The sequence below is a fragment of the Microchirus variegatus genome, assembly GCF_963457635.1.
Source record: "Microchirus variegatus genome assembly, chromosome: 12".
In the NCBI taxonomy this organism is placed as follows: domain Eukaryota; kingdom Metazoa; phylum Chordata; class Actinopteri; order Pleuronectiformes; family Soleidae; genus Microchirus; species Microchirus variegatus.
The window spans coordinates 15,983,841-15,992,670 of NC_139813.1; positions in this window are offsets into that span (position 1 = coordinate 15,983,841).

Here is an 8,830-nt window from a genome sequence, read left to right on the forward strand (position 1 = left end):
AATACTAATGACGGAATTGTATTCGCTGAATATGCATCGGTTCACTGAAGCGTTTAACACAGCGCGGGGTGATAATGCTGTGTATTTGCTGTGTTAGATTTACGACAACGATTTTGCTGCCGTTTTAAAACATTGATCGCGTTTCCTGCGTGTGTGAAAAAATAACTACATGGATGTTTGGTGCACATGAAACACTGTGGAAATGTTCCATTCTAAAATTAATTCTATACGATTGAGTCACGATAGGCCAGACCTCTGCACTGTGCGTGAACATACTTGGAAATCAATATACAGTACACAGCTGCTGCTCTTCTATTTTCTGCAGGAAATCGCCTGAAGCAATCTAAATCTGTGTTTGGATAAATATATCAAATAGTTCCTCAGTGTGTAGGAATATACACATACTGTATGTTTGTGCTGCATATCAACATTGTATATCTAGATTAATTAGGAGAAAAAAAGGTTTATTTTGTCTTAAAAAGTAATACAATTCCTACAAACCTGCTTCTTAAGAAACTCTCTCCTGATTTATGACTCAACGTCAATTCATTTACTGTAAGGAAGCCTGAGGTAGCAAGTGGCTCCGCTCACCCTCCAATTGTATCTGGTAATTGACTTCCATGGCTGTTGCTCAACGATGAGTCAAGGGCACCAGTAACTACAGGGAAATTTAATTATATGTGCACTGGTGCAGAAACGAAAGTACCAGAGTAGGATTTACTGCTGGCTACGCGACGTGGGCTGAAATATGACCGTTCGGCGTTTTTTCTTCGACTCTCTGTCTCCGCTGGTAAGCGTTAAAGGAGGAAATCGGATTAGCTCTAAGCAAATGGTCACTTTTGAAGGATCATTAATGAATCCCAGTGTGAGCAGGAAGCTGCATGAATCACATAAACTGTTCACAGGACAGTAAAAAAAAGACTAATATTCATGGCTGCTACATGTTATGACTTATGTAACACATGACACACTGCGTCACGGTTTTACTGTATGAATGTTTTGTTTGGTCTCCAGCTCATCATCCCTGATCTGTATGCAGCGGCGCGCTTCTGTCCAGCTGTCACCGTCTGTCCTCTCCTCTCCTAATGGCGTCTGCACCAAAAGTCAAGGTAAATATTCATGTATGTGTGGCTTTCACCTTGAGTGGTTTTCTGTTAGACTTAGTATGTTCAGATTCAGGAAGAAAGGAAGGTGAAGACGTGGAGCGTAATGTGAGAGTGGAAGAAGGTCTACTGGAAACATGAGATCTAAAGAGCAGGAAAAACAAGGAGGTAAAAAGTTTCTCGACGACTTTATCATGACATTATGCAGAGTTGTGTTTTGTAAATGTTTGTCTTACCCCCCTATATGTAAATACATATCCTTCATTTAAACTGGTAAACTGTCATTAGATTAAAATCCCTTTTATGAGCGAGACCTGGCAAGAAGGCACAATTTAAACACAAGATCCAGTCAATACAACAAAGATAAATCAATCAATCTTTATTTATATAGCCCACAGTTTACAAAACACAGTTTGTCTCGAGGGGCTTCACAGGGTTGGTAACATCCTCTGTCCTTAGACCCTCGACCAGGGTAAGGAAAAACTATCGGGGAAATCCCTTATATCAGGGAAATCTTAGGGAGAACCACAGGTTCTCAGGCACAGGCACTCCCTGGACAGACAGACGTGCAGTATATGTCAAGGTAAATATTCATATATGTGTGGCTTTCACCTTGAGTGGTTTTCAGTTCCACTTTGTACGTTCAGATTCAGGAAGAAAGGAAGTTGAAGACGTCGAGCACAGATTCATCTGGATCACTGGGTTTGTCGCAGCCTGTAGCTAAGGCTGTTGTGGTCAGAGACTTTCCATTTCACAAATTATAAGAAAATGACCATTCATTTTTCTTTTTCTTCTTTTAATTAAAAATTAAATTTGACTTTTTGACTTTTTGGAGCATGTTCTTCAATATAATGCTGCAGTCTAACACTTAAATTGCCTGGGTGCCGTTAGGAGGACAGATTAAATGACCCATAAACAGTCCACATGTCTCTCCACTTATTAAAACCCTGCCATCTTCCTGCCCTCTCATTACCCAATGAAGGCATTTAACTGAACACAGAACACCAAGCAATTAACATTGTCTCGTGCCAAGTGAAGTTATTTCTGGTAGATATTTTTTATATTTTTTTTTTACTCATTTTAAAATGAATTGAGGATTCCAGGTTTTGAGGTGACCCACACACACCTAAGTACGGCTGATTTATTCATTAAAAACAAGCTCTTTAAGGCACCACCTGCATCAAATTCCTGCGCTACAGCCCAACGGTGAAGTGACACACTCTTTAATGTATACAGCGCGAGGTACAGATGTGTGTGTGTGTGTGTGTGTGTGTGTGTGTTAGCCCTTGTTTCTGTCACAGTGTGACGGTGAGGACTGGACCCAAGTGATTTTCCATTACACCTGTTTCTTTCTGAGTAGAAACAGCAACATGAAGTGTTGCATTAATATAAATAACACACACACACACACACACACACACACACACACACACACACACACACACACTCACACACACACACACACACACACACACACACACACACACACACACACACACACACACACACACACACACGCACAGGAACTGTTCAAGGGTTTAATGAACTATGCTGTCAGAAGCGAACAAGAAAGGATAAATCTACTTGGTGGCAGAGGAATTGGCGAGCACGTCGACAAACCGCTGACATCTACACTCTGTAAAAAATTGTTCTTCTAAGCAGAAGACGTTGACATCTGACTCTGAACGGAAAGGAATTGAATCAGTTCAGAGGGAAAAAAAACTTACTCTGAGGCTTTTTGAGACAAAACATCAGATCTGCACTCATCATTCCCACCTGTAGGTTGTGCATAATTCATCATGACAGAAATAAGAGGCGTGCTATTCAACTGGCCGCTTACTATTTAAAGAAAATATACTGTATATATATATATCACGTGATGCCAGCGGTGCACTCAAGCATTTATGTTGAAAATAAGTTAAAAACCCATAGGTTTATTGATATTTTCTCTGTTCCATTTAAATAAATAGTGTAAATGTTCTCTCCTTGTGTCTGTAACAGGCCTTTCAACTATAATGTGAAGTCATTCTCACTGAAAAGTTAACTGCAGCCTTCGCTGAGTTTTGGATCTTTACTTTGTTACTTCCGGAAACAGACTCCAAACTGCTTGGCTCAGTAAACACATCAATATTTGTTGGCCAACCTAAAGTAACACAGCAACTTTTTTTTGTTGCAATAATGACCCACAAGGAAAGTGTAAATCCCATAAATCTATTACAAGTTCTGCACTTAAGTTTCTCGTGAAGTATGTACTGTCCTGGCTACCTCGAGAAAAATAACATCATTCTCTATACGGGCCTTCAGTCAAAGCTGTATTTGAGACTCTATCTCCTCTGAAACTCCTACATCATAATTACATCAGCAAAATGACTTCATCTTGATTTAGAGTCTCACACTGAGACAACGCTTTGATGAGACTTGATTTAAACAGCAGGTTATTTTTTCGCAACAAAACAAGCTCTCGGGTAACTCTAATTGAAAACGTGTGAATTGTAAACTGGCATTTATGTAAGGATCATACTTTGATTACAGTTGATTACAGCACTGTTTGACACCAAACTGAACCTCTGTGTCTGTACTAATTTCACATTTAGGTAAATAGTCATGAGTGTCAACCATTATTACCTCAAATCTCTGTGCTGTGGAAACTGAGAGATGCTGAGGTAAGTGCCACAGAAATGACAGAATACAAATAGGCTGCTGTCATGGTAACACCAATATCTAGTAAGTTTTGACGTCCTATTTGTTTTGTTTGTTTGTTTGTTTTTTTTAAAGCCAGTGTTTGCTCCAGCTCACACAGGACCGGTGAACACACACAGAAACCATGGCAACAACTCAGAAAGAGTAAAGACAATCTACCCTTGACCACTAAAAGGTTTTGAGGGCTTAATTTGGTTGGCACAGTCGCAGGGAAAATAAACACCTTTCATTTTTCCATAATTTGATTCATAAATAAAATACAGGCTCATTCTCCACTATTGGATAAAACAAATATTCAAATTACGATGTACATGTTCATGCTTTGATTCATTATTGACTGTTATTTAAGACAAGATGGAGCAAAACCACATGAGATACCGTCTAAATATTAACTCGACTGATCCCAACATGTATGTAGTACATTTTATTAAATTTGCATACAGCATACAACAATTTCTCAGCTCTTATTAAAAGAAAGTGGACCACCGTGGGCTGCATCATGTGCTGCCAGATTCTCATACAGACAAGCACTCATCTTATCAACATGATTCATCCTCCTGATAATTTAGTGCTGTATTATGGGGGAGGACTCGGGGGAGGACTGGCTTGAAAAAAACAAACATTTCATGCTTATTATACAGTATCCATCCTTGTCAGTTCTAGTGAATAGGGAGAGCAGTGCTATGGTAATGGTGATGGGATGTCCCTTTAGTTCAACACAAGGTGAATTATAACCCCCTGCTGTTTCCTGCAACAACCCATAAAAACAACACTGCTCACTTAGCCTGCTGGGAGTAAGTATTACAGCTACTGAAATTTTAAAGCACACGTAGAAGCGTGCACAGCCTATCGCCCTATGTCAGCTGAGATGGGCACAGCACCCCTGCGACCCTCCGGTGGAGGATAAAGCGGTACATAATGGATGGATGGATGGAATTTCAGACCAGAGTTTACAGTAGCCGGTATATGCCAGCTTTTGGCCATTGAATTTGGCTGGCCAAAAAATTGTCAAAGGCCAAGTAAAGGTATGTCATCCAAATTTTGACAAAAAAGTCAGACTTTAGTATGTTGTCCAAAAATAAGCCAAAAGTCAAATATTGGTATGTCGTCCAAATGTTGGCAATTTCTTTGAGTTTTTTTTTTTTTGGTCCAAACTGACACATTTGTCACACAACACTGTGCAATCCAAAATTTCACAAAAACATCATACTATACTATGTCGTCCAAAATCAGAAAATTAAAAAAATATATTTTTTTTTAGCCCATAATGTGACCAAAACGTCATATTAAACTATGTTGTCGACCTCAATGTCATACTACAATATATCGTCAAAAATCTGATCATATTTTTGAAAAAAAAATGTTGGTCCAAAATTTGACAAAAACATCATACTATACTATGTCGTCCAAAACCTGATCATTTTTCAGAATTTTTTTTTTTAGCCCAAAATGTGACCAAAATGTCATACTATACTATGTTGTCAACCTCAATGTCATACTACACTAATTCGTCCATAATCGGACCATATTTAAAAAAAAAAAATGTTGGTCCAAAAATTGACAAAAACATCATACTATACTATGTCGTCCAAAACCTGCTCATTTTTTAGAATTTTTTTTTTTGCCCAAAATGTGACCAAAACGTCATACTATACTATGTCCTCGACCTCAATGTCATACTACACCATTTCGTCCAAAATCTGACCATATTTTTGAAAAAAAAATGTTGGTCCAAAATTTGACAAAAACGACATACTATACTATGTCGTCCAAAACCTGCTCATTTTTTAGAATTTTTTTTTTTAGCCCAAAATGTGACCAAAACGTCAACCTATACTATGTTGTCGACCTCAATGTCATACTACACTAATTCGTCCAAAATCGGACCATATTTTTGAAAAAAAATGTTGGTCCAAAATTTGACAAAAAAGACATACTATACTATGTCGTCCAAAACCTGCTCATTTTTTAGAATTTTTTTTTTTAGCCCAAAATGTGACCAAAACGTCATACTATACTATGTTGTCAACCTCAATGTCATACTACACTAATTCGTCCAAAATCGGACCATATTTTTGAAAAAAAAATGTTGGTCCAAAATTTGACAAAAACATCATACTATACTATGTCGTCCAAAATTGGTTTATACTTTTTTTGGGAGGCGTTTTTGCCTTTTTTATAGATTGTATAGTGGAGAGAGACAGGACACAGGAGCCACAGAGGTGGGAACCGCCTGATGCGGGATTTGAACCAGTGTCATCTTCAGTGAGGGCTATAGCAGTAATATATGGGGGTTCTGACCATATTTTTGAAAAAAAAATGTTGGTTCAAAATTTTACAAAAACGACATACTATACTATGTCGTCCAAAATCGGAAAAAAAAATTGGAATTTTTTTTTTTAGCCCAAAATGTAACCAAAACGTCATACTATACTATGTCTTCGACCTCAATGTCATACTACACCATTTCGTCGAAAATCTGACCATATTTTTGAAAAAAAAATGTTGGTCCAAATTTGACAAAAACGACATACTATACTTTGTCGTCCAAAACCTGCTCATTTTTTACAATTTTTTTTTTTAGCCCAAAATGTGACCAAAACGTCATACTATACTATGTTGTCGACCTCAATGTCATACTACACTAATACGTCCAAAATCGGACCATATTTTTGAAAAAAAATGTTGGTCCAAAATTTGACAAAAACGACATACTATACTATGTCGTCCAAAACCTGCTCATTTTTTTGAATTTTTTTTTTTAGCCCAAAATGTGACCAAATCGTCATACTATACTATGTCTTCGACCTCAATGTCATACTACACCATTGCGTCCAAAATCTGACCATATTTTTGAAGAAAAAATGTTGGTCCAAAATTTGACAAAAACGACATACTATACTATGTCGTCCAAAACCTGCTCATTTTTTAGAATTTTTTTTTTTAGCCCAATATGTGACCAAAACGTCATACTATACTATGTTGTCGACCTCAATATCATACTACACTAATACGTCCAAAATCGGACCATATTTTTGAAAAAAAAATGTTGGTCCAAAATTTGACAAAAACGACATACTATACTATGTCTTCCAAAACCTGCTCATTTTTTAGAATTTTTTTTTTTAGCCCAAAATGTGACCATAACGTCATACTATACTATGTTGTCGACCTCAATGTCATACTACACTAATACGTCCAAAATCGGACCATATTTTTGAAAAAAAATGTTGGTCCGAAATTTGACAAAAACGACATACTATACTATGTCGTCCAAAACCTGCTCATTTTTTAGAATTTTTTTTTTTAGCCCAAAATGTGACCAAAACGTCATACTATACTATGTCGTCGACCTCAATGTCATACTACACCATTTCGTCCAAAATCTGACCATATTTTTGAAAAAAAAATGTTGGTCCAAAATTTGACAAAAACAACATACTATACTATGTCGTCCAAAACCTGCTCATTTTTTTGAATTTTTTTTTTTAGCCCAAAATGTGACCAAATCGTCATACTATACTATGTCTTCGACCTCAATGTCATACTACACCATTGCGTCAAAAATCTGACCATATTTTTGAAGAAAAAATGTTGGTCCAAAATTTGACAAAAACGACATACTATACTATGTGGTCCAAAACCTGCTCATTTTTTAGAATTTTTTTTTTAGCCCAAAATGTGACCAAAACGTCATACTATACTATGTCTTCGACCTCAGTGTCATACTACACCATTTCGTCCAAAATCTGACCATATTTTTGAAAAAAAAATGTTGGTCCAAAATTTGACAAAAACGACATACTATACTGTCTTCCAAAACCTGCTCATTTTTTAGAATTTTTTTTTTTAGCCCAAAATGTGACCAAAACGTCATACTATACTATGTTGTCGACCTCAATGTCATACTACACTAATACGTCCAAAATCTGACCATATTTTTGAAAAAAAATGTTGGTCCAAAATTTGACAAAAACCACATACTATACTATGTCGTCCAAAACCTGCTCATTTTTTAGAATTTTTTTTTTTAGCCCAAAATGTGACCAAAACGTCATACTATACTATGTCCTCGACCTCAATGTCATACTACACCATTTCGTCCAAAATCTGACCATATTTTTGAAAAAAAAATGTTGGTCCAAAAATTGACAAAAACGACATACTATACTATGTCGTCCAAAACCTGCTCATTTTTTAGAATTTTTTTTTTTTGCCCAAAATGTGACCAAAACGTCATACTATACTATGTTGTCGACCTCAATGTCATACTACACTAATACGTCCAAAATCGGACCATATTTTTGAAAAAAAATGTTGGTCCAAAATTTGACAAATACGACATACTATACTATGTCGCCCAAAACCTGCTCATTTTTTTGAATTTTTTTTTTTAGCCCAAAATGTGACCAAATCGTCATACTATACTATGTCTTCGACCTCAATGTCATACTACACCATTGCGTCCAAAATCTGACCATATTTTTGAAGAAAAAATGTGGTCCAAAATTTGACAAAAACGACATACTATACTATGTCGTCCAAAACCTGCTCATTTTTTAGAATTTTTTTTTTTAGCCCAAAATGTGACCAAAACGTCATACTATACTATTCTGTCGACCTCAATATCATACTACACTAATTCGTCCAAAATCGGACCATATTTTTGAAAAAAAAACGTTGGTCCAAAATGTGACCAAAACGTCATACTATACTATGGTTGTCGACCTCAATGTCATACTAAACTAATACGTCCAAAATCGGACCATATTTTTGAAAAAAAATGTTGGTCCAAAATTTGACAAAAACCACATACTATACTATGTCGTCCAAAACCTGCTCATTTTTTAGAATTTTTTTTTTTAGCCCAAAATGTGACCAAAACGTCATACTATACTATGTTGTCGACCTCAATATCATACTACACTAATTCGTCCAAAATCGGACCATATTTTTGAAAAAAAAATGTTGGTCCAAAATTTGACAAAAACATCATACTATATACTATGTCATCCAAAACCTGCTCA